The sequence below is a fragment of the Trichosurus vulpecula genome, chromosome 8 (genome assembly GCF_011100635.1).
Source record: "Trichosurus vulpecula isolate mTriVul1 chromosome 8, mTriVul1.pri, whole genome shotgun sequence".
NCBI classification, from domain to species: Eukaryota; Metazoa; Chordata; class Mammalia; order Diprotodontia; family Phalangeridae; genus Trichosurus; species Trichosurus vulpecula.
Genome location: NC_050580.1, coordinates 244,147,107 through 244,173,061, shown reverse-complemented (window position 1 = coordinate 244,173,061; position 25,955 = coordinate 244,147,107). Strand labels below are relative to the sequence as shown.

At 38.0% G+C, this 25,955-nt stretch overlaps 1 pseudogene; it reads left to right on the top strand.

Moving 5' to 3' along the window:
* The first annotated feature begins 6,215 nt into the window (after positions 1 to 6,215).
* Positions 6,216 to 7,345, top strand: LOC118829043 (annotated as a pseudogene).
* The last annotated feature ends 18,610 nt before the right edge of the window (positions 7,346 to 25,955 follow it).

Genomic DNA, 25,955 nt, shown 5'->3' with positions numbered 1-25,955 from the left:
TGGGGCATATAATCACACTAGGAGTAGTCTTTTGCAACTCCACGTTTTTATACACACACACACACATACATACACATACATATATACACACATGTGTGCACACACATATAAGTGTGTATGTATGCATTTGTATAAAAGAATATGTGTATGTATGCATACATACACATACATACATACATATACACACATATCTTGAACTGAGGATGGTCCCAGAAAATCTTGAACTCCTCATCGTGGCTTAAAACACCATTATCACCTGTTGACACTTGTTAGAGTTGCCAGTATGACATACTAACAAGTATGTCTTGGAAATCTAGGATGTTTTAATTCTGAGCATGATGCATCATTAGTATTAGAACTGAAAAGTGGCTTTATAACTCCTCTTCCTTTTCACTCAAAGATGAATTTACTGGCTATCACTTTAAGGGGAAAAAATCACATACAGAATATCCAATTTTAACAAAAAGTTCAAGTTTCAAGAATGTTAACTTTGCTGCCGAAACCTTTAGCTTTAATTTCTTGCCTGAGTTGGGTGTGTTTGTGAGATACCGTATATCAAATGTGAAATCAATATAAAGAGCTTTTTGAAATTGATAAGCATTCCAGTCTTCACACTTTCCTTTCCTAGCTACTTACTTTACAGTACAACATGTGCTAATTTTCAGTCTGAACACTGCCTATCTATCCTACATGTACTCACTGTAAAGAAGAAAAATTCCAGGAGCTTCTATACCAAATCAAACTCTGAAGTGAACACACTTGTAATAAAAGAAAACTTGACATTTTAGAAGCCTCAACCTCCATTTTTTTCTTTTAAGATTGAAAAAAAAAAGTAAAACACTCAAAATCTGATCTTGTTATCTTAGGATTCATTGGCTTACAAATACAGTGACTAAAAATAATTTGGATTCATTAACAGGTAACAGGTAACATAGTAACATAGATTTTAAATGAGAAGTTTATTTAGAGATTATCACATTATTTCCACTCATGTACTCCATCAGGAGTGGGGAACCGGTGGCCTTGAGGCCACATGTGGCCCTCTAGGTCCTTGAGTGCTACCCTTTAACTGAATCCAAACTTCACAGAACAAATTCCCTTAATAAAAGGATTTGTTCTGTTAAAACTTGGACTCAGTTAAAAGGCCACACCCAAGGACGTAGAAGGCCACATGTGGCCTCGAGGTCACAGTTTTCCCACCCGTGTTAGCCTAACTGGCTTATTTACTATTCTCCACACATGACATTGTGTCTCTCACCCAAATATCTTTGTACAGACTGCTCCCCTCCCCTATGAATGGAATACAATCCCTCCTTCCTTCTCCCTCATAGTATCTGTAGCTTTCTTCTAAGTGTAGGTCTGGTGCCATTTCCTAAATGAGGTCTTTCGCTGTCACCTTGTTTGAGCTTCACTCTACACTGGAAATACTGGGCCTGGAGTAAGGATGACCTGAGTTCAAATCTAGCCTTATACTCGAGCTATGTGATCTCATGCAAGTCTTTTAACCTCTGCCTCAGTTTCCTCAAATATAAAATGGGGATAATAATAGCACCTACCTCACAGGGTTGTTGTGAGGATGGACTGAGGTAATATTGGTAAAGCAATATATGGCACATAGGTGCTATGCAAATATTAGTTTTTATTATTGTTGATTTTTATTCACAATTAGGAATTAATTGAAATAGGAAGTAATTGAAAGAAGGAAAGAACAGCGGGCTGGGAATTTAGAGGCCTGAGTTCTAGTCTTGGTTCTGCTACTAGTCAGTGTTAAAACTTGGAATGATATCCTTCTCTTCTCTCAACCCCAGTTTCTCTATTTATGAATGAGAATGGGATTAACATATGATTTTCAAGGTCTCTTCCTTTCACAGGAATCTTTGATTCTGTTAATCAACAAGAGTGACGTTAGAAAAATTCTACTGAATAAGGTCATTTTCAGAGCAAAAAGAAATGGCTAAATGAGAGGGATCCAGATACGTGGGGCTTGATAAATGGCATCATATTATAATGTTTTATGGACATTTTCCAATTTAGAGACAGGCAACGTGGCACAACGTTAAGAGTACTGACAGTGATGTCAGAGAATCTGGAATCAAAATCTACCTCTGGTGCTTTCTACATGTGTGAACTCCACTTGGTGTCTTCAATTCTGTTTCCCCATTTATAAAATGCAAGTGTTGGACTGAATGGCATCCATTAGATGCGGGCCTAACAGCAGTTCCCTGTTATTTCAGATTTGATGTTGGGACAAAATGAAGAATTCAGAAAAGAAGGCTTACTTTATACTAACATAGCAAGGATATATAGTGTGTACACAATGGCATTTAGGATTTTTGAATATGGCCCCCTTGTCACCATGTGGAAGTGTAAACAGTCAGCAGGGCAAAGTGTGTTGAAATGCATGGCCTCCAGACATCTCCCAAGTTGAAAGGGCATCATATCCATGCATGTTTGACTTTTTATGCTCTTAAGTTACCAGAAAGCTGTGTCAAGGGAGGTAGGATCCACTCAAGTCCCAGGGACAATTATGTTGCCTTCTAAGGAAAACTAATCCCCATTGTGGGGAAGTAGGGGATGCATGTCACATCACAGCTTTCTTTGATCCTTTTCAGGTTTATGGCTTTGATAATGACCTTGTGAGAAGTGGCTTTATCTGATTTAAATATAATATTTTTCAAATGTGAAAGAATGGTGACAGAATTCCTGACAAGAGGTTTATAGGTTGTGTAAAGATGTGGCTCTCATAGGTAGCTTCATAAAAGAGAGCATTAGTGTATTTGGGAATCTGTTCCAAGAGATACAAGCCAAAATTAGTATGTAAGGAAAGGCAGGAAATCGATCTGACTCACCTAATGCCCAGTAGCGCTTCAGTGGCTGTAAAACATTCTCTTAGTTGTAATGCTCTGATATGCACAGAGATGATTTATGAGGAACCTGCAAATATGGAGTTGTAACCACAAGCAATTTAGTAGTTAGAGATAGAGTAGCTGGAGATAGGGGATGTAGAATTAATTCAGGAACTGTTCACTTTCTTTGGCAAACAGGTACATCTGCCAGTGCATAAATAGGTCAGGTGCTATCTGATTGCAGTAGTTCTAGCTTTATGGATGACAGATCCTTAAGTCAGCATACTGAGCTCCATGACAAGGAGAAGGGTGGTGAAGGAATCCTTGTCTCTCTAACCTTGAGCCTTTTGGGCCTTCCAAATCTTTAAGAAGCTTAGTAAAAGGATGGCCCAGATATACCTTTGGTCTATATCTGGTAAGTGGTTCTATTTAACTGTGAAATGACTCCAGAACACAATAGCTATAGACTCAACCAATCATTGGGACATATTGTAGCCCACATAGATGAAAACAGGGTTTTATCTCATTTTTCTTGTAGTGATCTGCACTTATCAGGTGGGAAACGATATTGTTTTTCTTATGTTTTTCTTGACAGATTTTTCTTCTTTTAGCAAACAACCCAAACTTGCTATTTTTTCGAGGCTGCGTTAATGACTATGAGGTGTTTACATTACATATATTTCTACTTGCTAATGACTGTTCATTTAAAAATGGTTTCATTGGTATTTTATATTGAGTTTCAGTCATCATGGCATAATGGGCTCGACTCAGAAGTAGAAAGACTTGGATTCAAATCCCATCTATATGCTTATTGCTGAAAGACCACTGGTAAATCCAATTATGGTGCTGGAAAAGACTTTTGAGAGTCCCTTGGACAGCAAGGAGATCAAATCGATCAATACTTAAAGAAATTAATTCAGGTTATTCATTGTAAGGTCAAATACTGAAGCCAAAACTTAAATACTCTGGCCACATGAGAAGATAGGACTCAAAAGGCAAAAAGAGAAGGGGGCAGTGAGAATGAGATAGATAAATAGTGTAATGGAAGCGACAAACATGAGCTTGGACAGACTTCAGAAGATAGTGGAGGATAGAAAGGCCTGGCATGCTATCGATGGGGTCATGAAAAGTAAGGAAGGGCTGAATGGCTGAACAACGACAATGAAGTCACTTAATTTCTCTGAGCCCCAAGTAAATCTCTAAGACCCTGAATTATAGAAAAGTTGTGGTCTCTGTTGGGGGAAGGAATTCTTATAACAGGAATTCCCACACTGAAGAAATCTTAGGCTTTGATATATAGATGCATTTATATGCTGTAATAGAAAAAGTATCTGACGAGTTGTCAGAAAGCCTGCTAGTTCTACTCTGAATCTCTTTTTGTGATTTTATATAAATTCAGTACAATTTAATGACTAAACATTTAAGTTCCTAACATACACAAATTGCTATGTTAGGTCCAGGGAGAGATTAAAAAATTCAAATAAATCTAGTACAGAGGCCAGAGGTCTGGCAATCTTCATTAGTGACTGTCCTGTACATAACCTTGAGGTTTTCCTTGGATTCATTGTTCTCCATCTCCTTGATTTGGGAACTAGATTCCCAGTGCTTTCATCAGACCACCACCTCAGGTTCCTGAGAAAACATTCTATTGTGGGTTCTAATCTAAGGGATCCTCCTCAGCTAGGGAGCGGGAGCAAAGGTGGAGTGGGAGTGGAGGCTAGGGAGGGGCAGGACTTGGAAGTAAAATAAGTGGCCATGGTACAAACGTGAATCAGCTATGGAATAGGCTGTTTTATTCCCTTACAGGAAGGAAATGCTATGTAACAGTCATAGAATGATTATAATTGTTGAGATATTAGTGTATAGGCCTCCTTGGGATATTTGCAAGGAAACTGCTCATGAAGCACTTTAAATTTCATCTCTAGTGATTATAGCCCAATGAATTCCAAGTGGGCTTTTTCTTCCCTTCCTCTACATGACTTTCCTTCTTTGCTGGTCTACTATTGCCTTATCTTTTGGTATTATGCCTATTCTAGTAGCTGAAAGTGCCCAGGAATATACCTGCTGCCTTTGAATATCTCATAAGTCTTTGTAGCAAAAAGAAGAAAATATAAACCAGAGGTGGCCTCATCTCAGACACAGTCTTCCCTAGGAGGTCATGATGTCATTCTTTGTGACCCAGTGGGGAAAATAGCACCACCCTACTCAGCCTCTAGACCTCAGATAGTTGATCTTACACCTCAAGTCCAGCAGGAAGGAGAAGGCTAAAGGACATGGATTATTCCTTTAGTATTATCTATCGATTTCTAGCTCAGCAGCCAATTTAAAGAGTCATTGTGACCATCTGCAATTAGTTCAAGGATATCTATGCCTTCTTTGAAGTGGGTGAGGAAATAAAATTCTTTCAATTATGCATCTCCATATGAGTGTTCCATAAAACATGGCCCTTTACCTCCTGGAACTTATTGGAAAGATTCATCAACTCAGAATCAAAAGACCTGAGTTTGAATTCTTCCTTGAATGCTTACTAGTTGTGTGACCATAAATTCCTTTATCTCTTTGAGCCTCAGTTTCCTTATCTGGAAAATGAAGATGATAATAGGCTTAATATATGCCAATAAGGGTTGTTTTCATTAAAAAAATGCTGTGTAAACCTTAATCCCCGAAAAAAATTTTAATTGGGGTCTTTTTTTAATATTTTCATCAAGTAATCAGATACAACATCACCTCACTCCTAGGCTATTGCAATATTCCGTCAATGTGTATGCCAGCCTTAGTGTCTCTCCGCTCCAATCAGACCTCTCTTCAGCCACCAAAGTGATTTTCCTGAAGCACAGGTGTGACCATGTTGCTTCCCCGCTCAGTAAATTGCAATGGTTCCCTACTGCCTCCTGGATAAAATTTGATATTTTTTGCTTGGAATTCAAACCCCTTCATAACTTGCCCCACACCTACCTTTCCAGTCTTCTTGCATTTTACTCCCTTCCATACACTCTTCAGTCCGCTAACACTGGTCTCCTAGCTGTTTCATTAATAGGATAGTCCATCTTTTGGCTCTGAGCATTTTCTCTGGCTGTCCCTCATACTTGGAATTCTTTCTCTCCTAAATTCAGCCTACTGATTTCCCTATTTTTGAGGCCCAACTGAAAATACACCTTTTACAGAAGGCCTTTCTCAACCCCTCTTAATTCTAGTCCTTCTCTGTTAATTATTTCCTATTTATCCCACCTATAGCTTGCTTTATCAATATTTGTTTGCATGTTGTCTCCCCCATTAGATTAGATCTTCAAATCGGCCCCGCCTCCCGCGGGGAGCGGGGACTCCCGGGATAGGGGAAGAAGGTGCGGGCTGTCGCTGAGGAGACTGACCATGGCCCCGCACAGGCTGGGTGGCCTGTGCCTCCTGCTGCTTTACATGCTCGGAGCCGTGATGGCTCCGAGATTTCTATGGGGCGAGATTTCTATAAGATCCTAGGGGTACCTCGCAGTGCATCTGTAAAAGATATTAAAAAGGCCTATCGAAAACTGGCTCTCCAGCTTCATCCTGACCGGAACTCTGATGATCTACGAGCACAAGAGAAGTTCCAAGATCTCGGGGCTGCCTATGAGGTGCTATCAGATGAGGAGAAATGAAAGCAGTAGGACGCTTACGGTGAAGAGGGATTGAAAGATGGTCACCAGAGCTCCCATGGGGATATCTTCTCACATTTCTTTGGAGATTTTGGCTTCATGTTTGGAGGAAGCCCACGGCAGCAGCACAGGAATATTCCAAGAGGAAACGACATTGTTGTGGACCTGGAAGTCACTTTAGAAGAAGTATATTCAGGAAATTTTGTCGAAGTGGTTAGAAATAAACCTGTGGCCCGGTAGGCACCTGGCAAACGGAAATGCAACTGCCACCAAGAAATGAGGACAACACAGCTGGGCCCAGGGCACTTCCAGATGACCCAGGAAGTGGTCTGCGGTGAATGTCCCAATGTCAAGTTGGTGAATGAAGAGTGCACTCTGGAGGTGGAAATAGAGCCAGGGGTGAGATATAGCATGGAGTATCCCTTCATTGGAGAAGGTGAGCCACATGTGGATGGGGAGCCAGGAGATCTGCGTTTCCGGATCAAAGTTCTCAAGCACCCCGAGTTTGAGAGGCACGGAGATGATTTATACACAAATGTGACCATCTCCCTGGTGGAGTCACTGATAGGCTTTGAGATGGACATCCAGCACCTGGACGGCCACAAGGTTCATGTTGCCCGGGATAAGATCACCAGGCCAGAGGCTAAGCTATGGAAAAAAGGAGAAGGGCTGCCTAGCTTTGACAACAACAACATCAGGGGCTCTCTCATAATCACCTTTGATGTTGAGTTTCCAAAGGAGCAGTTTACAGAGCAACAGAGAGGAGGTATCAAACAGCTACTGGAGCAAGAATCAGTGCAAAAGATCTACAACGGATTGCAAGGATATTAAGTGGATAAAATCAGACTTTGTTTAACATGATAAATGGATCAGAGATTTTTATTATCTGCAGGTGTGCTTTTTGTAAAAGACATACAAGATTTTGTTTTCTAATGACCTTCATGGAGTGAATGAGAAAATTTGCATTTGTCCATTTACAATCACAAAAGGAGAGTGGAGACTGATTGACCGAAAGAGTAATCCTTACCTCTCCTTTTGAGAAGCCAATGCCTGGTGCTCTCTGTAGAGTTCTGGAAACTGAAACACTGATGGCAGGCGGCAACTTCCAAGCAAGGAAAAGCATCTTCAGGACATGGGGTGGTGGTTAGCTGTTTCACTCAAAGTATCAAGTGGAGAGGTTTGTTTTTAAATACATTTGGTTGTTACTTTAAAAAAAAAGATTAGATCTTCAAGGTCAGAGAATATCTGTTGCCTCTTTTTGCATCCCCAGCACTTAGCACAGTGCGTGGCAGATAGTAGGCATTTGATAAATATTGATTAATTAAAATGTGAATAATGAATACAAAAGAGAATACCAAATACAAGTGAATAGTGAGGTTTATATGAATAATCATCAAATATTGAAAGAAGGAAAGGACAAATATTTATATTTGGGAGGATGAAAAAAATTATGCTGGATATGCCATTTGAGTTGCCTCTTAAAATCTGGTATAAGAAGTTGTGAGATAAAGATATCAGGTTTAGAAAGTATAATATGAAGAACCAGGCATTGTGAGACCAAGGAGTAAAAGTTGTAAGTCATACCCTTCAAAACATATTTGATATTTTCCTATGTGAGAGTTTCTCATTCTATAGTAAGCAGCTAAATCAACACTGGAAATTCTGTTAAGTATTTAGGGAAGCCATGTAGTAGGAAGAGAATTGCTATATATTACAGTGGGATCCTTAAGAAGAATGCCTTGAGTGCCAATAATGTTATTGTCAGTGGATTGACCCATTAGAACTGGGAGGTACAGAGCAATTGTAATCCTCAGAGTGGTGGCAGTCTGCATCTTTCTCCAGTTTCACCATAATAGTAAGAATAAGAGGTATTCATTGGTGTCTATAGTGGTGGAATGCTCTCACTCTGCCTCTCCAAAGAGCACACACAAGAAGTAATGGTGGTGGTGGTGGTAGTACTAGTAGTAGTAGCAGGTAGTGGTAACAGTAGTTACAGAGCTGAGGATTGGATCTTTGTTTTAAATCATGTAGAGGACCTCTAAAAGAAGAAACTTCCTCCATCAATGCAAACTGGCCCCTTCTGTGCAACTTATAATGATAGAAACTTGTCTGCTATGTAGTAGCGCTATACCATTTATTAAGCTCTTCTTATACATTATCTCCTTTGTCCGTTACAACTCAGTGAGGAAGGTGCAATTATTATCATAAACTTCTAGGAAGCTGATGTTTTGATAGGTTAAGTGACTTCCCAGAGCCACAAAGTCACGAAGTATCTGAAGCTAGATTCCAACTCAGGTCTTTACAACTCAAGGTAGAATATTATGCCCCCCACACCAGTGGTGTCAAATTTATATAGAAATGTGGCAAATTAGAATAAGAATCCTTTCAGGCCACATATTGACTTAGAAAAAAAGCACACATATGAATGTCATCTATGTTCTAATAGATTTTTTTTGATTTTGTTAGATATTTCTCAATTAGATTTTAGTTTTATTCCAGCCCCTCTTGAGCTGTGCATTTCATACCCCTGTACTATATCCTGCTGACTCATACTACCCAACTTGGAGCAGTAAACTGTATCAACCAGCATCTATTTAGACACCTGCTATTGGCAAGGCATTGTGACAAGTATGAAGAATTTAAATACAAACAAAATTAATCTCTGCCCTAAATTAGCTTACATTATTTTATTTTCCTTTTGTTGTTACCTTTGTTCAGTCATTTCAGTCATGTCCAACTCTTTGCAATCCCATTTGGGGTTTTCTTGGCAAATATACTGGAGTAGTATCCTATTTCCTTCTCTAGCTCATTTTGCAGATGAGGAAACCAAGGCAAACAAGGTTAAGTGACTTGCCCAGGGTCATACAGCTAGTAAGTATATGAGACTAGGTTTGAACACAGGTCTTCCTGACTCCAAGACTAGCTCCTAGTTACCCCTATCACCTCGCTGTCCTTTTAGTCACCTTTTTATTTATTTATCAATTCTCTAACCAAGGCTGAAAGAGAAGCAGCCATTCACAGGCCTAGTCTCACTACTGAATCGGAATGGAAGCTTTGACCTGTATCATTTCTTAACCTCCATTAGTTAGCCCTTCCTTAGGTAGCCTGGTAGTCCCCTGTTCCCTAGGGCCAGTCATATTGGTACCAGACTTAGTATGGGAACTCAGCTAACTTTAGCCCTACTTCAACTCAAGAACTCCAGAGGTCAAGTAATTCACCAGCCTCAATCTCTCCATATCAGAGGTTAGAAGAATGTGCAACTATATCTGCGCACATCTAATTGGCAAGGGCAACCTATAAGAGGCAGATGAAAAGGGTAGTCAGGAAATAACTTCTAGGGGCATGGTGAAGTCTGGAGATCCAAAAGCATTGCATAAGAGGAGGGGAAATGTGAATGAATGTGCATGGCTTGTAAAGGTTCTAAGAGGAATTTATCAATCACAGTAAGGGGGTATATGGGTTGAGGTGTCTTCAGAATGAGCAGGCACCAGGAATAAAGGAATTTTCCAGATTATGGAAGCTAATAGCACATGGAAAGAAATCCAGAGACTTAAGATGAAAGACAGGAAAGGAGTAAAAGAGTGAGCACAGCTGGCCAGGATACTTCCTCAAAATGAAGGTGGTGGGAAGAACTTACCCCTTGGAGGAAGGGGTCACAGGGGTGGAGGAATCTTCCAGAGTGAGAGGGCTTCCCATTCATGGAAAAGTCTGCATAGTCGGTAGCAGAGCTCACGGAAGAATGAGGAATGGTAAAGCTTTGAGTTATATCTAGCCTAGAACTAGATTCAGGTTTGAGTTTCTGGTTGGGCATACTCCCTGGAGGGGTATGCAGCAGGTATTAGGCATGATGACAGAAAAAATGCAGAATATGTAATCCATTTTGGCTGAAACAGAGAATATATGGGAAAAAAACACAGTGTGAGAAAAATCTGGAAAAGTAGGGAACATATTGCAAAAGAAAGCTCCTAGGCTTGTGTTTCAAATTCTAGGCTGCTTTGTTCTTCCATGACAATGACTCAGACTGATTCTCCCACAAACTCCCAATAAAATAAGGATGGCATTGAGTCTATCTTAGCAATACAAAGAAACATTTGAGTAGGTGTGAAAAAAAAGAAAATTCATCCAGATGTATTTGTTGATGTATCTGCCACTTGTTTCAAGGGCAGTTAATACCTGCGCTATAAGTAATATTTTAACATTTAATAATACTTAATCATGTTTGCCTCAGTTTCCTCATCTGCAAAATAATCTGGAGAAGGAAATGGTAAACCACTCCTGTATCTTTACCAAGAAAAAGTGGGATCACAAAAGGTTGGATATGACTGAAATGAATGAACACCTTCATCACAAATAATATTTTAATTACTGAGAAACTAAGCTAGCTACTAAGCTCCCCTCGTAAGCCAAATGCGGTCTAAATCCCTAAACCCTAGCAATAATGCAGAAAATGTTAATTATCAACCAGTATCACAATAACTAATGGGACAAAACTTTGAAAAATATGATTCTTGCAAAAAGACTACAGCAGTATGTCATAAATATAAATTATTTTCTATGACAATGTCAGATTTCTGCCAGTGTAGCAATGACGATTTGACATTAAAAATTATTTAATATAAGCAATCAATTGTTTTAAAAGATGCAAAAACATTTCTTTGAAAAATTGGAGACCGCAGGAATGCTAAAAAAACAAATTAAGGATAGAAGAGAGCCCAAAAGACTAACTAGGCAATTTAATTCACAAGATTGTAAAGTTTGTGTGTGAAAGGAATCATTGCAGTTTGGACAATAATAGAAATTATCATTTAGAGGGAAAAACCTTTGCATCAAATATCTCTAATAAGAATTTGCCCTCTAAAATACATAGGGAATTAACAAAAATATCTAAGACTAAAAAGTCATTCCCCAGCAGATCAGTAATAGAAGGATGTGAGCATACTGTTGTCAAATGAAAAATAATAGAAGACTGTTAGCATTGTATAGAAGATTTCTGTGACTCAATAATAAAAGAAATATAAATTAAATCACCTTTGAGGTTTCACCTCATACCCAGCAAATTAACAAAGGTGACAAAATATGGCTATAGCTACTAATGAAGGCATGTTAGGCAGATTGGCTTACTAATACTCTTCTTTTCTGAGATGTTAATTGGGATTTGTGAATTTTAATGTTAAAAAGCACGAATAAAAATTAATTTGGTGTCTACAGAGCAATTTTGAGGGTTGAGTGAAACTCAAACTCTGGAGACTTTAGAAGGGCATCAATGGTTATTAAATTACTGAAAGTTATGGACTCAAAGCCAAATTGAACCCTTTTTCTCAAAATAAAAAAAAAATCAAAGTTATAAATTTCTAGCTTTTTTAATTTTAAAGCAAAAGAAATTATCAGTCTGCTGAATCCAAGCTAATATGTTGAACTTAATTCTTAACAAATTATCTTTATCTTCTTCAATTTTGATAATAAAGTATTTATTTTTCTTGCCTTTCTATGTGTACACCATTAAGTATATCTGTTCTGATGGCATGTGTTTTTTCAATAGCACTACTACTCCAGTAGATAATCGCAATGGTTTGAATCCATATCTCACAAACATACTCATAAGTAGATTTTTCACACTAATCTTGGCAGGTGTGACCTGAAATATTTGACATATGTGTAACATAAAGAGATTAGGTTGACATCTGTGTTCTGATAGGGAGGTGTGAATTACAGAGACAGATGCATATAAGAAATTATTGGTATTAGATGTCAATGAGCCTAACTTCAGAGGGAAAATGCTAGAAAAACAGAGTGTGTTTTCACTCATCCTTTGCCACCCACATTGTCCCTGATACCATGCTGTGAGTGTGTGTCCCTCATTAGTGCTTATTTAATAGAGGAATGAAGGTTAGGAGACCTTCATAATCACATAATGTCTGGAGAGTTCTATTAAAGAACAAAGAAGCTTAATCTTGGACTGGTAGGAGAGTTCTTTTGGAGAACCCTTTTTAAGGCAGTTTGTCCAGGTCATGGATAATTATATCAAAGCAATGCCTCCCCACCCCACTCCACTCCACTCTACTTTTTATTCTCCAAGATATATTCATATTATTTTAACCACCTGTACCATTGTTACTTTCTCTTAAGGCTCAACTTAAGTGCCACCTCTTGCATGGAACCTTGAATGATTCTCAAAATTGTTAGGGGTTGGTCCCCCTCAACCCACTAAAATTATTTTGTATTTATTCATCTGTGTACATATATTACCCACCGATGACAATCTAGTACAATTTCCTTGAGGGCAAGGATGTTCCACTTTTTATGTTTGTATCACTAGAATTAGGCTTGATAGCATATACATAGGTCTTGCTTTGTAAAGCTTATTAAATTGAATTAAATTCAAATCACTCCAGATATGAGGTTAATCTCATATCTAAGATAGTGATTCAGGTAGCAGTTTAAGCATTCTGGAACATGATATGGGAAGATAGATCTCCAGGAGAATTTTCTTTCTTGTTTGTTTTATCTTGGCATATAATCCCACATAGACACCTTACAGATTTAGGAAGTATAATGGGAAATGTGTTGGATTCACAGTCAGAGGTACTGAATTCATATTCTAGCTCTGTTCTTTCCATTTGAATATCTCTGATCCTATGCACACCCCCCCCCCAAAAGATTCTTATTAAATTTACTAGCGATTATCTAATAAGTGGTTGATTGAATTCAACTACCCCCCCCAAAAAAAAAGAAAATCAAGCATAGCCTTAGTGGTTTGAGAATGTGCTTGATGTATATCAGTAAATTCCCTAATTTATTTTGGGAAGCTGCAGCTGTTGGAATAACAAACTAGCTCTTTCTGTAAGGGCATGTCCTAGGGAGTTTGAGCGGCCCCTTGAAGTACGTGTAACATTACAACCTGAAATGTGGCAGTTCTTCCAAAATGCCAGCTCTTAAAATCCCTAATAATGAAATGCCTCATTGGTTTGACTGAAGCAGAAAGGCTAGAATTTGGCTATGCTGAGGTTGGTTTTAAATTGAGGTGGATAATGAAACATTCTTGTGTAGCCCATGGGGGTCGTTGGATTGAACATTGGATCAAAATCTGGGCTGCGTAAAAAATAGTGAGGGTTTGAGGGTCTTGAATTCCCAAAGATGAAGGCCAGTACTTCTTTCCCCCAGACATACATGCCTGAGGAAGTTCCACCAGCATATTAAAGTTGGAGAAACATCTGTGAGAATCCAATTTCAGAACATTCTAGTAAACCTGTGACTGTAATTAATTTTGATATTGTAAATAATACTACAATTGTATTTGAACCTCAAACATGTTTTCATATCCTTGGGCGGCCTCTTTCGATATATAGATGCATTTCGTTTTCTCTCAGTGCAGGAGGGAAAAAAGGGGAGAGAGTTGGTGGTACTACTTTGCCTGAAAACTATTGGAAGTTTTACCAAGAACATTTTAGCCTCCAAGCATGCTCCCATGAATGATTCCAATACAACACTAATCTGATACTTGAATTTGAATTGCTAATATTATAAAAGAAAAATTGTTGCCTATGTTGCCACTACTGAAGCTTACTCCTGCTAAGCCAGATGTCTATTATCCCTCCTGAACACACAAATTATATTGCTAACTCTTAAAAAAGGGAAGCTTTATTTTTGGTTTCACGGAATGATTCCTAACATATAATGTGAATTAAGCTTAACAAGAAGTGATTGCATATTGTCAGTGCATATATTAAAATAGCCTGCCAACTAACTTTGATCTGTCCCAATTTATATACTTTGCCAATAACAGTATGGTTGTGTTTGTATTATTATCTCTTCCCAATCAGAAAATCATGTACAGGGGGCGGAGCCAAGATGGCGGCTGGTAAGCAGGGAATAATGTGAGCTCCCTACCAAGACCCTCCAAAAACTTATAAAAAATGGCTCTGAACCAATTATAGAATGGCTGAACCCACAAAACAGCAGAGGGAAGTAGGGCTCCAGCCCAGGACAGCCTGGATGGTCTCTGGGTGAGGTCCATCCCACACGGAGCTTGGAGCTGGGAGCTGGGAGCTGGGAACTGAGTGGAGCAGAGCCCAGCCTGAGCGGCGTGGACCATCCAGACCAGAAGCCGGGCGGAGGGGGCTCTAGCGCCCTGATTCAGTGAGCTGCGGCAGTTACGAGACTTCTCAACCCACAAACACCAAAGACTGCGGAGAAGGTTAGTGGGAAAAGCTGCAGGAGTAGAAGGAGTTCGCCGTTCGGCTTCCAGCCCCGGGGGCAGCGGAGGTGGGGCAGCTACAGCTGTTGTTACTTCCGGCTCCAGGCCTACCTGGTGGGAGAAATTAAGTGGCGGATCAGAGCAGGGGTGCACAGCCTGCCGAAGATCTAAGCCCAGTTCGGGTTGGGGGCTGGGGAAGGAGCAGTGCTGGTGTGGCAGAGCTGGCACATCCCCCCCAAACGTGGAACATAGAACTCTGTAATCTACAAGCAGTCGTACCCCACTGAAAAACTCAAGGGTCAAGTTAGTTGGCTGGGAATATGGCCAGGCAGTGAAAACACACCGAGATTCAGTCTCAGACTTTGCATTCTTTCTTTGCTGACAAAGAAGACCAAAACATACAGACAGAAGAAATTAATAAAGTCAAAGAGCCTACACCAGAAACCTCCAAGAAAAACAGGAACTGGTCCCATGCCATGGAAGAGCTCAAAAAGGAGTTGGAAAAGCAAGTTAGAGAAGTAGAGGAAAAATTGGGAAGAGAAATGAGAAGGATGAGAGAAAACCATGAAAAACAAGTCAATGACTTGCTAAAGGAGACCCAAAAAAATACTGAAAAATACACTGAAGAAAACAACACCTTAAAAAACAGACTAACTCAAATGGCAAAAGAGCTCCAAAAAGCCAATGAGGAGAAGAATGTCTTGAAAGGCAGAATTAGCCAAATGGAAAAGGAGGTCCAAAAGACCACTGAAGAAAATACTACTTTAAAAATTAGATTGGAGCAAGTGGAAGCTAGTGACTTTATGAGAAATCAGGATATTATAAAACAGAACCAAAGGAATGAAAAAATGGAAGACAATGTGAAATATCTCCTTGGAAAAACCACTGACCTGGAAAATAGATCCAGGAGAGATAATTTAAAAATTATTGGACTACCTGAAAGCCATGATCAAAAAAAGAGCCTAGATACCATCTTTCAAGAAATTATCAAGGAGAACTGCCCTGATATTCTAGAGCCACAGGGCAAAATAGAAATTGAAAGAATCCATCGATCACCTCCTCAAATAGATCCCAAAAAGAAATCTCCTAGGAATATTGTCGCCAAACTCCAGAGCTCCCAGATCAAGGAGAAAATACTGCAAGCAGCCAGAAAGAAACAATTTGAGTATTGTGGAAACCCAATCAGAATAACCCAAGATCTGGCAGCTTCTACATTAAGAGATCGAAGGGCTTGGAATGCGATATTCCGGAGGTCAATGGAGCTAGGACTAAAACCTAGAATCACCTACCCAGCAAAACTGAGCATCATGTTCCAAGGCAAAATATGGATTTTCAATAAAATAGAGGACTTTCAAGCTTTCTCACTGAAAAGACCAGCACTGAATAGATAATTTGACTTTCAAACACAAGAATCAAGAGAAGCATGAAAAGGTAATCAAGAAACGGAAATTGCAAGGGACTTACTAAAGTTGAACTGTTTTGTTTGCATTCCTACATGGAAAGATGATGTGTATGATTCATGAGACCTCAGCATTAGGGTAGTTGAAGGGAATATGCATATATATATATATGTTTATGTATATGTATAAGTGAATGTGTATGTATGTATCTATGTGTATATGTATGCTTGTGTATGTAGGTATATATATATATGTGCTTTTATATATGTATATACATATATATATATTATATATATGTATATATGTAAAAGAGAGAGAACAGACACAGGGTGAGTTGAAGATGAAGGGAAGATATGTAAAAGAAATAAAATGAAATTAAGGGATGAGAGAGCCACATACTGAGAGAGGGAGATAGGGAGAGATAGAATGGGGTGGATTATCTCACATAGGGGTGGCAAGAGGAAGCAGTTCTCTGGGAGGAGGGGAGAGGACAGGTGAGGGGGGAATGAGTGAACCTTGCTCTCATCAGATTCGGCCTGAGGAGGGAATACCATACACACTCAGTTGGGTATCTTACCCCACAAGAAAGAAGAGGGAGGAAGATAAAAAAAAATAAAAGGGGGGGGATGATGGAGGGGAGGGCAGATGGGGGTGGAGGTAATCAAAACAATCACTTTGGAAAGGGGACAGGGTCAAGGGAGAAAATTCAATAAAGAGGGATGGGTTGGGAAGGAGCAAAATGTAGTTAGCCTTTCACAGCATGAATATTGTGGAAGGGTTATACATAATGATACACATGTGGCCTATGTTGAATTGCTTTCCTTCTTAGGGAGGGTGGGTGGGAAGGGAAGAGGGGAGAGAATTTGGAACTCAAAGTTTTAAAAACAGATTTTCAAAAACAAAAATGTTTTTGCATGCAACTGAAAAATAAGATACACAGGCAATGGGGCGTAGAAATTTATCTTGCCGTACAAGAAAGGAAGGGAAAAGGGGATGAGAGGGGAGGGGGGTGATAGAGGGGAGGGCTGACTGGGGAACAGGGCAACCAGAATATATGCCATCTTGGAGTGGGGGGGGAGGGTAGAAATGGGGAGAAAATTTGTAATTCAAACTGTTGTGAAAATCAATGCTGAAAACCAAATATGTTAAATAAATAAATTATTTTAAAAAAAAAAGAAAATCATATACAATCCCCATGTCTCATCTGAGAGGCAGATAACTATGTTTAAAGGTGGCATCTGACAGAAGTAACAGTCCTTTTGCTAGAATATGAGAATTTCTCATTTCTCACTGTTGTAACCTGGTATCTCTCTGACACAGATTAATGAATTCTGAAGAAAAAATGTTCTGTTGGCTGAAACAATTTCTGAAGATGAGTTGTGTCTTCCCTGTCCTGGAAGAGGCTAGGAGACTTTCATGGGAGATGGATGTATCTGGGACACAGGGTTGAGGAAAAATAAACTGATGTGAGATTAGTATGAAAAGAGAGATTGAGGGGGCATTCATTGCCATTATCCTAATAGCTGGGAGAGGGGCGGCTAAACCATGTGGAAGTCACCTGGAAGAGAAACTATAACTGCAGAGAATAGTGATGGTGGTGCTTTCCCCCTCACATGTCTTCCATTTTACTCTCATACCCTCTCCAAGGGAAAGTAAGTTATCATCCCAAAGCTTGACTCTTCTTTAAAGCTACACCTATGATTTCTATTTAATTAACTTGAATAATGGATAATAAAGTTTAATCAAGCATAGCTGTTATGATCTGTTTCATCATGTCTGAATGAGATATTGCACAAAACAATACATAGCTAGTGAGAAGTATTAGTGTAGAAAGGGCAGTGGTTTGGCCCCCTGTTTAAATTATCAGAATTCTATCTGAAATGGGGATTCCAAAGTTATTTAAGAGAAAATTTTATTAATTGTTAAATTTGATAAACTTCCCAAAAGCAGAGAAATATTGAGCACTGTGTATCAAGTACTTTTCCCCATAGGCTAAAGCAAAGAACGTAATATGTGTGTATGTGTGTGTGTGTGTGTGTGTGTGTGTGTGTGTGTGTGTGTGTGTGTCTGTGTGTGTATACTGTCTGAACTGTGGGGTAGAAAAAGATTCCAGAGGGAAATGAGATCATTTGTTTCATTAGGATTCTTCTGATGACAGTATATGACTTTGAAACAGGAACCACAGTCTCTGAAGAATCTGAACTTTTGGTGACCAAAGAGTCAATAGAGAGAATCCTGATAGCTATAAGTGGACTTTATTAACTACTCCATTCATTACAGTGAACTTCAGTACATCATTACTAATGATGTATTGAATGTAAGAAGTGACATGAAAGATATATGATCAGAAAATAATGTGTAACAGTCATACATATAGCATGAATAAAGAATAACACATGAACAGCCTGGGTGTTACACTGATACATATATAATGATAAAAGGCCAAAATTCTTATTATGCATGATAATTCCCATGTGGAAGTACGTTAATGGGATGATATGGACAAATATGAACAAAGGAGTAAGGCATGGGTGTGTATGGAAAGAAATATCCACATTGATAAGCATATAGTGAAGTATTCAGTAGCAAATTTTGTGTGTTTTAATATCTTAAATTATAAATGATATATTTTTTCTCTGTATCACCAATTCACTAGATCAACGTTCTGCACATTCATTTCATTATCTCAATGTGAACACAGACTTAAATTATCTCATTTGGTTCCTTGTTGTAGATACATACAGGGGTATACAGTAGAAGTAGGTGTAATGGTAATCAGGGAAGGACTTTTTTGCTGTTCTTCTCTTTTGGGATGATAAGGCTATCAAGTGCCTTTAATGAGTCTCTCCCTTGTTTGAAAGGAGCTGGTAAAGTGGATTCCTTTGTTCTGGAGTGTTTCTCAGTGTTAAGGCAATCTGGAGTCATTGATTGGAAACAATGTATATGATGTGGTACTAGTGATTGAGGAACTTTTCTACATTCTGGTGCTAGTGATTGAAGAACTAATTTTCCCACACCTTTAATGGTAGGCCCGTAGCCCTCAGGGTGCTGAACAGCATATATGTACTGAAAGGTTAGCCTTTGACTTTTGTGGGGCACAGTCATTGAAAGAGTATTGGTGACAAGACTCTGGGCAAGCCGTTGAAACAGCCCCACCCCAGCTTTGAAAACCCAGATGTTGGTGCTTCTCTGGTAACTATGTATTGCTATGGATAGACATGGTTCGTGTTATTTGTTCTGTTTATATAATGTATGTTTGTAATTTCTGTTTGTATTCTTTTTGAAGTTCAAGGTGCTGGCTTTTCCCCCTGAACTAAGTGGATGATATATGTATGTTTAATTAAAGTAACATTGTTAACCCTTTAAAATTGCTTTCTTTAGAAAAGCAGACCAAAGAACCTTTGTTAGCAGCCTTTCTGTGTGCTGCTGTTATAGGCCTTACACAGCCACAGTAGCTGCAAGCAACATTGTTGTTACAGTAGGCCATATGAAGCAGAAGTCCTAATGTTGAAAATATAACTTGGCTCCTTGTTAAGGTGACCAAGGACTGATACTGGCTTAGGGCTGGTGTGAACACATGCTCAGGAAGGATTATACACCTTGGTGGCATTCCAGGTTAAAGTACTGTTGTTTCTGTTGTTGTTTTGTTTTTCTTTGTTTGGTGGGTAAGTGGGTTAGGGTGGGACTAGGTTACTAGTCTAGTAGATCAGAGAATGTTATAGACATAGGATTATTTTAACAAAGCAGAAGTATTTGACAAAGTCCTTCACAATTTACCTTTGCATATGATTAAGAGAAATTGATTAGATAATATTATAGTTATGGGAATTCATAAGTGTTTGAACAGAAGATTCCAACATGTGGTGATCAAAGAGTCAATGACAGTCTAAAGAGAAAACTGTAGTGGAATTCCAAAGGACTCTGACATAAACCCTATTCTATTCAACATTTGAATCAATTACATGAATATGCTAAGCTTATCAAATTTTCAGATGACACAAAACTAGGACAGGTAGCTAACAGCGAATAATGGTTAGGTTATGAGAAGATCTGAAATTCAAGAGATCTCAAATCTCAAACAGTCAAATCCAATAAAATAAAAAATATGAATATAAGGAAGGTCTTACACTGAGGTTCAAAGAAAATGTGACAAAAACCAAGTAAAAATGAAGTTAGGCAACAGTTCATTTGAAGAGGACACTAAAAGACTGCGAGGATTAGCTAAATCATATAATATGGAATTTAATACAGATTGATAAATCATAAAGCACTTAATAATCATTTACCTCCTGACAAACATAGTCCTATGCTCTAGAGACACATATTCAAACAGCCAGCTAGCAGAATGAATAGAGTACTCACCCAGGAGTTAGGAGAACCTTAATTTGAATCCTGCCTCTTACACGTACTGTGTGACTCTAGGTAAGTCACTTAAACCAACAGTCTTGGTTGCTTTATCTATAAAGTGGGGGTAATTATAACATCAACCTCACGTTGATTTCGTGAAGATCAATTGACATGACATGTATAAATCTCTTTGTAATCTTTAAATCTCTATGAGGGTGGGATATTATAGCCTGTATTATGTAAGTATAAGCAGATGAAATAAAGAGAAGGAATATGAACTATATGAGGGTAATGTGTATATGAAGTAGTTTGGGAAAGAGGGTATTGGCAATAGCGGGGAAGGGAGGAAGAAAGATCATGATGACTGTAGAGCTTTTTGTCTTGAAAGGAGAATTTTTCAAGACAATGGTAAGGCGGAAGGGGTGTGTGGGAAGGCCCCCGAGAACCAAATGTTAAATTTTTCAGTGTTCAAATGTTAAATTTTCAGTGTTCAAGCACTTACAGTTTGTAAATCAACAACAACAAATTAGGCTTTGATTTATTATTTTTTTATTATCTCTAGACTTAGGGAAGTGGTAGAGAAAATGATTTTAAAACTACAAATTAAATTTGAAAGTTTATAATGTGTACATTGTCTTTCAGAGAGACAGTTGTTAAGCATTTACTAGCGCACAAGTCTTAAGAGGTACTACATTCCATCAATCAGGAGTGAAGAGTTTCCTATCACTGGAAGTATTCAAACAGAGGCTACTTATCAGACATATGACAGAAGGAATTCTTTCCAGGATTACAACATTGGATTAGGTGACATCTGTTCCTATTAATGTAGCCCAAGATTGCATTCACATTGGTCATGAACATATTCCATTTTTTACTCATATTAAACCATTGTTCATTGTCTGCCCCCCCCTGCCCATTTTATTTTAGATAGCGGCTATATTAACTGTACCTTCCCTATCTTGTAACAATAAAGTTAATTTCATGAACCTAAATGTATGGCCTTATATTTACCTTTATTAAATCTCAGCTGCTTAATCTAATCTCAGTTTTGTAGCCTGTTAATATCCTTTTGAAGCCTGGCTCTGCCATACAATGCACAAGCTATTTCTTTTGAAAACTTAATAAAATATCTATCCATGATACCTGTAAGAGTAATAGGTACAAATCACAAGGAGACAAATTTTGACTGAAAAAAACTAACACCCCAAAACCCATGTAAATAATAAGTTGTAAAAAAATGAAATGACCTAATTCATGAAATAGTGAGTTTCCCATCATCGGAAATGTTCCAGGAAAGCCCACTTACTAAGCATACATTACAAGAGATTCTTGCATAGCTGAGGGCATCAGACTAGGTGATATCTGAGGTCCCTCTAAGACAATATTTGTTTGTCATCCTATTCTGTGACATTTATTTTTTCTTCTTGTTGTTGTTCTCCCCCTCCTCCTCTCCTCTTTCTCATTCTCCTCTTCCTCTTCCTGCTCCTCCTTTTCCTCTTCTCATAAAATTTTATTTCTCCTAGCCTTATGTCATGCTGTTAACATTAAAATAATTGTTTAAAACAATTAAATAACACGGAATCAAGTATAGATCCTAGGAGTGTTGCACTAAGAGTCTCCTGTCAGGTCGTCATGGACTAATTAATGACCACTCTTAATCTGGCCATTCAATCAGTTCCTAATCTATGCATTCTCATTGTTTTTTCAGTCAAGAGTTTCCCAACTTTTCCACAAGAATGGCATGAGATATTTTATCAAATGCTTTGGCAAAATTTCTGCAAACTAGAACCACAGAATTCTCCAGTTGTAACATTTTGGTAAACCTGTCAAAAAGAAAATTTGCTGAGTCTAGCAGGATATGAGTTGACATATATAAAGAACTTTGCAAACGTTAAAGCGCTATATAAATGCTAGTGATGATGATGATGATGTCTTCTTGATGACATCGTGTTGATTCTCTACTATCATGACTTCCTTTTCAAAATGTCCGCTAATCATCTCTTTTGTGATACATCCTATAATTTCCACAGGAACTGAGGTCAGGTTCACTGACCCATAGGTAGTAGGCCTCATTCTTTTCCATTTGGGGACAATTGGCCCAATACATACCAGCTCCACAACTACTTCTCTGGTCCTTGATGAGCTCTCAAAACTCACTTTGTAATGCAGCTAGTTGGAATTTGGCATAAAGTTTGACAGCCAGATGTGATGCTTTTCTTCCTGAATACATGGCTCATGGTCATTTTAATAATGTATTTCCCCCCAGGAAAACTCAAATGAGATGTGGCATATGTTTTCTAGTGTATACAACTTGCTTCAATACTTCTCAAAAAATTTATTTAGTTAGTATGGGTGTTTCTTCCAGAAATATTGAACATAACCCTTGAAAACTTAGTGGCTGTTCTTCATGGTATTCTCCAGAAAATAAATAAATAAATAAACAAACGAATGAACGAATGAATGGATAAAACACTTGATTGTCTCATTGTCAGATCTCTGGTGGTCTATCATGTTAGTCTGGTCCCTGGATGCCACCTACACATTCCATCAATTGACCTATACTTGAGGCCTTTCCGTACTGCTAATCCATCTTAAAGCTTGTTTTCCAATAGCATATTCTTTAGAAGATTTTTTTTGTCCATACTGCCTTGCATACTCAGAGTAGTGTTTTAGTTGAAGAGATAGTGAATACCCAAATCTAATTTACCGAATTTCTTAATGTATTCTATGAAGTCCTGGATATCAGCTCCATGAAGGAGACAGTGACTAGACCTGTGATTTCATTGGTGTAGAAAATTTCCATGAAGAACCATTTACATCAAAGCAGATAAACTCTTTCTTTGGCATATAAGTATTTGAGTTGTCAAGAACACTAAGTGGCTAAGCAACATGTACAGGGTCACATACCCTATATGTGTCAGAGGCCAAACTTTAAGCTTTCAGATTAGTTCTCTATCTACTAAGCAACCCTGCCTCTTTTCTTTGAACATGGTAGGTACTTAATTACTTCTTGCTGAATTAAATTGAATTGAGACTCAAACAAATTAGCAAATCATACTATAATGACTAGCTCTACATTGGCAAAAATGTTCTTAATAGTGTGTTTAATTTAGTAAAACAAAAGAGAAGAAATATCTCCATATCTTTTATATGCCGCCATCTTAGCAGCCAATATATTTGGTTTCATAAACGAAAATTTTTTTTCTGCGGCTCCAAACACTTCTAAAAGACAATGACTCTTGATCATTAAAACTTTAAAAAAGAAAATCCTTCCCTTTACCTTTTAACCATTGAGATAACCAAGTGTTTTTTAAAATATTTTATACATTATTGATATAATACAAACATTTGAAATATTTCTGGTCATAAAATAGAAAAAATAAGGTGCATTTAAGACTAGACTCTCAATATTTTTTGCTCTTCTTACAATGGAGTAATTTTGAATATCTGCCAAGTCTCCACCAACAAACTGAAATGGAGAGTTAGAGCAGTTTATTTGGATAATTGGAAGCTCCCTCCGCCATGGGAAGACTTTTCCTGAATTACTCCGAATAAGGATTTTAATCTGAATTATTGTTGAATTAGGGTCTTTGTTTTATTTATTTACTTATTTTTTGTTTCTAACTCATCAATTGTTGAGTCCATATAACATTATAACATCACTGGTAAGTGAATTAAAAACTGGATTCTTCCATTATTGCAATATTTTCTACTCTCTTAAAATAGCAACCCCTTTGTTTATTTCTGCATGTTTAAAGAATGCAGTGCTAGAGCAACATTGTATAGACTATTTTAAATGACTTAAATAAATTCTACTTTGATTAGAGGATGCACAAGATTTAATGGATTAATTTTCTACATATATGTGAATCATTTCCCAGAAATCTATAACCGATAGTGCATGAATATGTATGTATATTGAAATCATCTATTCTCAATTTCTGTTCTCATAATACCACATCCTATTTGGAACGTTACCTTGAATTCTCTATGCTTTTCTAAAACATGAATGATTAATTATTGAATATTTTAATTATGCTAAATATAATCACAAATGAATAGAAACAGAACCTTGCCTATTTCATTGTTTGTGTTTTTCAGTTGCATAATTACAAGACAAATGTGGAACTCCATTTTTTTGGTATAGCAAGAGCTATGGACAGTTCAGCAATGTGTATGATTTGAAAACTTTACTATCTTTCTTTGCAATTATTAGTTAGTCAAAGATACGGATATGTTTATGTATATATGTGTATATAGTGGGGGATGGTTCAGAACAAAAGAAAATCTAGCTCTTAGAACAAACAAGAGCATGAGAAAAACATTAAATACAAGTCTCTGTGACTAATTAGATGAGTAAGCTTGGACAAGTCCCTTACCTTTCCGTATATCCACCATCCAGAAAGGCAATTGTTCTGTGTAGCAGGGATATAGCAGCTGTTGCCAATATGCCCAAAGAAGGTACTAGTCTCATTCTGAGGCTGCCTTTAGGCAGCACATAAATAGGCAAACAATGAAACTTTGTGTTCGTGTTTATATTGGCCCATTAGAACATGACTGTGGAGCTTTAATACAAATTGTCGCTAGAGGCAATAGAGTCAAATGAGATCTCTGTGTGACAACAGTGTAACTCTGGGGAGATCGATGGTGATGGTGGGGTGTGGGCATGTGGGGGGGTGTTCCTCTTGTACTAGTGTTAGTCATCCTATGAAGTGTGAATCCTTAGGGAAAACGTAGTGCATTAAACTGGGCAGGAAGCTGCTGGAAGTTTGTAGTCACAGAATATCTAAAAGGGCTTGTCAGTGATACTGCTGACAAAAGCAACTTGACAACACTTTTTAAATCCTTTTTTTTTTCATTCTTGTGGTAGAGTGTCAAAGCTTATGGAAACTTGAAAGTCAGTGGTTAGGGAATTTTGGATTTTAATACCTTCATATGTAAAATAAAGGGGTTTGGAACTTAGTATTTAGCTGGCACATAGTAGGTCCTTACTGAAGGCCAGTTAGCTCCCTAGTTGACTCTAATTTAAACATGCTTTCAGTATATGATTCTTTATGAACAAGGTTCATCCTTAAAAAGTACTCCTGAAGTGATCATTGTGCCTTGAATGCAGCCTATTCTTTCTAAAGAAAAAGTTAGTATTTCTGTCTCTAAATTTCTTTCTCTCACAGCTGTCTTCCTACAAGAGGAGGATGTGCATCTCATGAATATATGTAAGCAGATGTTACACGTGGAATAGGAAATTAGAAGTATTTTTTCTTGGTAGTAATGGTGATAAGGTTACCTGTAGGGCAGGAATGGAAAAATGGTGATTAGTAGCAGCAGTAGAAATGGGAAAAAACATGAGAAACTTCTGCCTGTAGTCATATGCAAATGATTTAGCAATAATGTAATCAAGGTTTCAAGAGTAAATATATAACACCCATATAAACAACTGAAAACTAAAAAAAATTCAGTTTATTGTTCCATGTGACAAATACGTAGTTTAATTTTTTTCTTTTATTACTACATTGATCATTTCCCTCCATTGGATTCATTG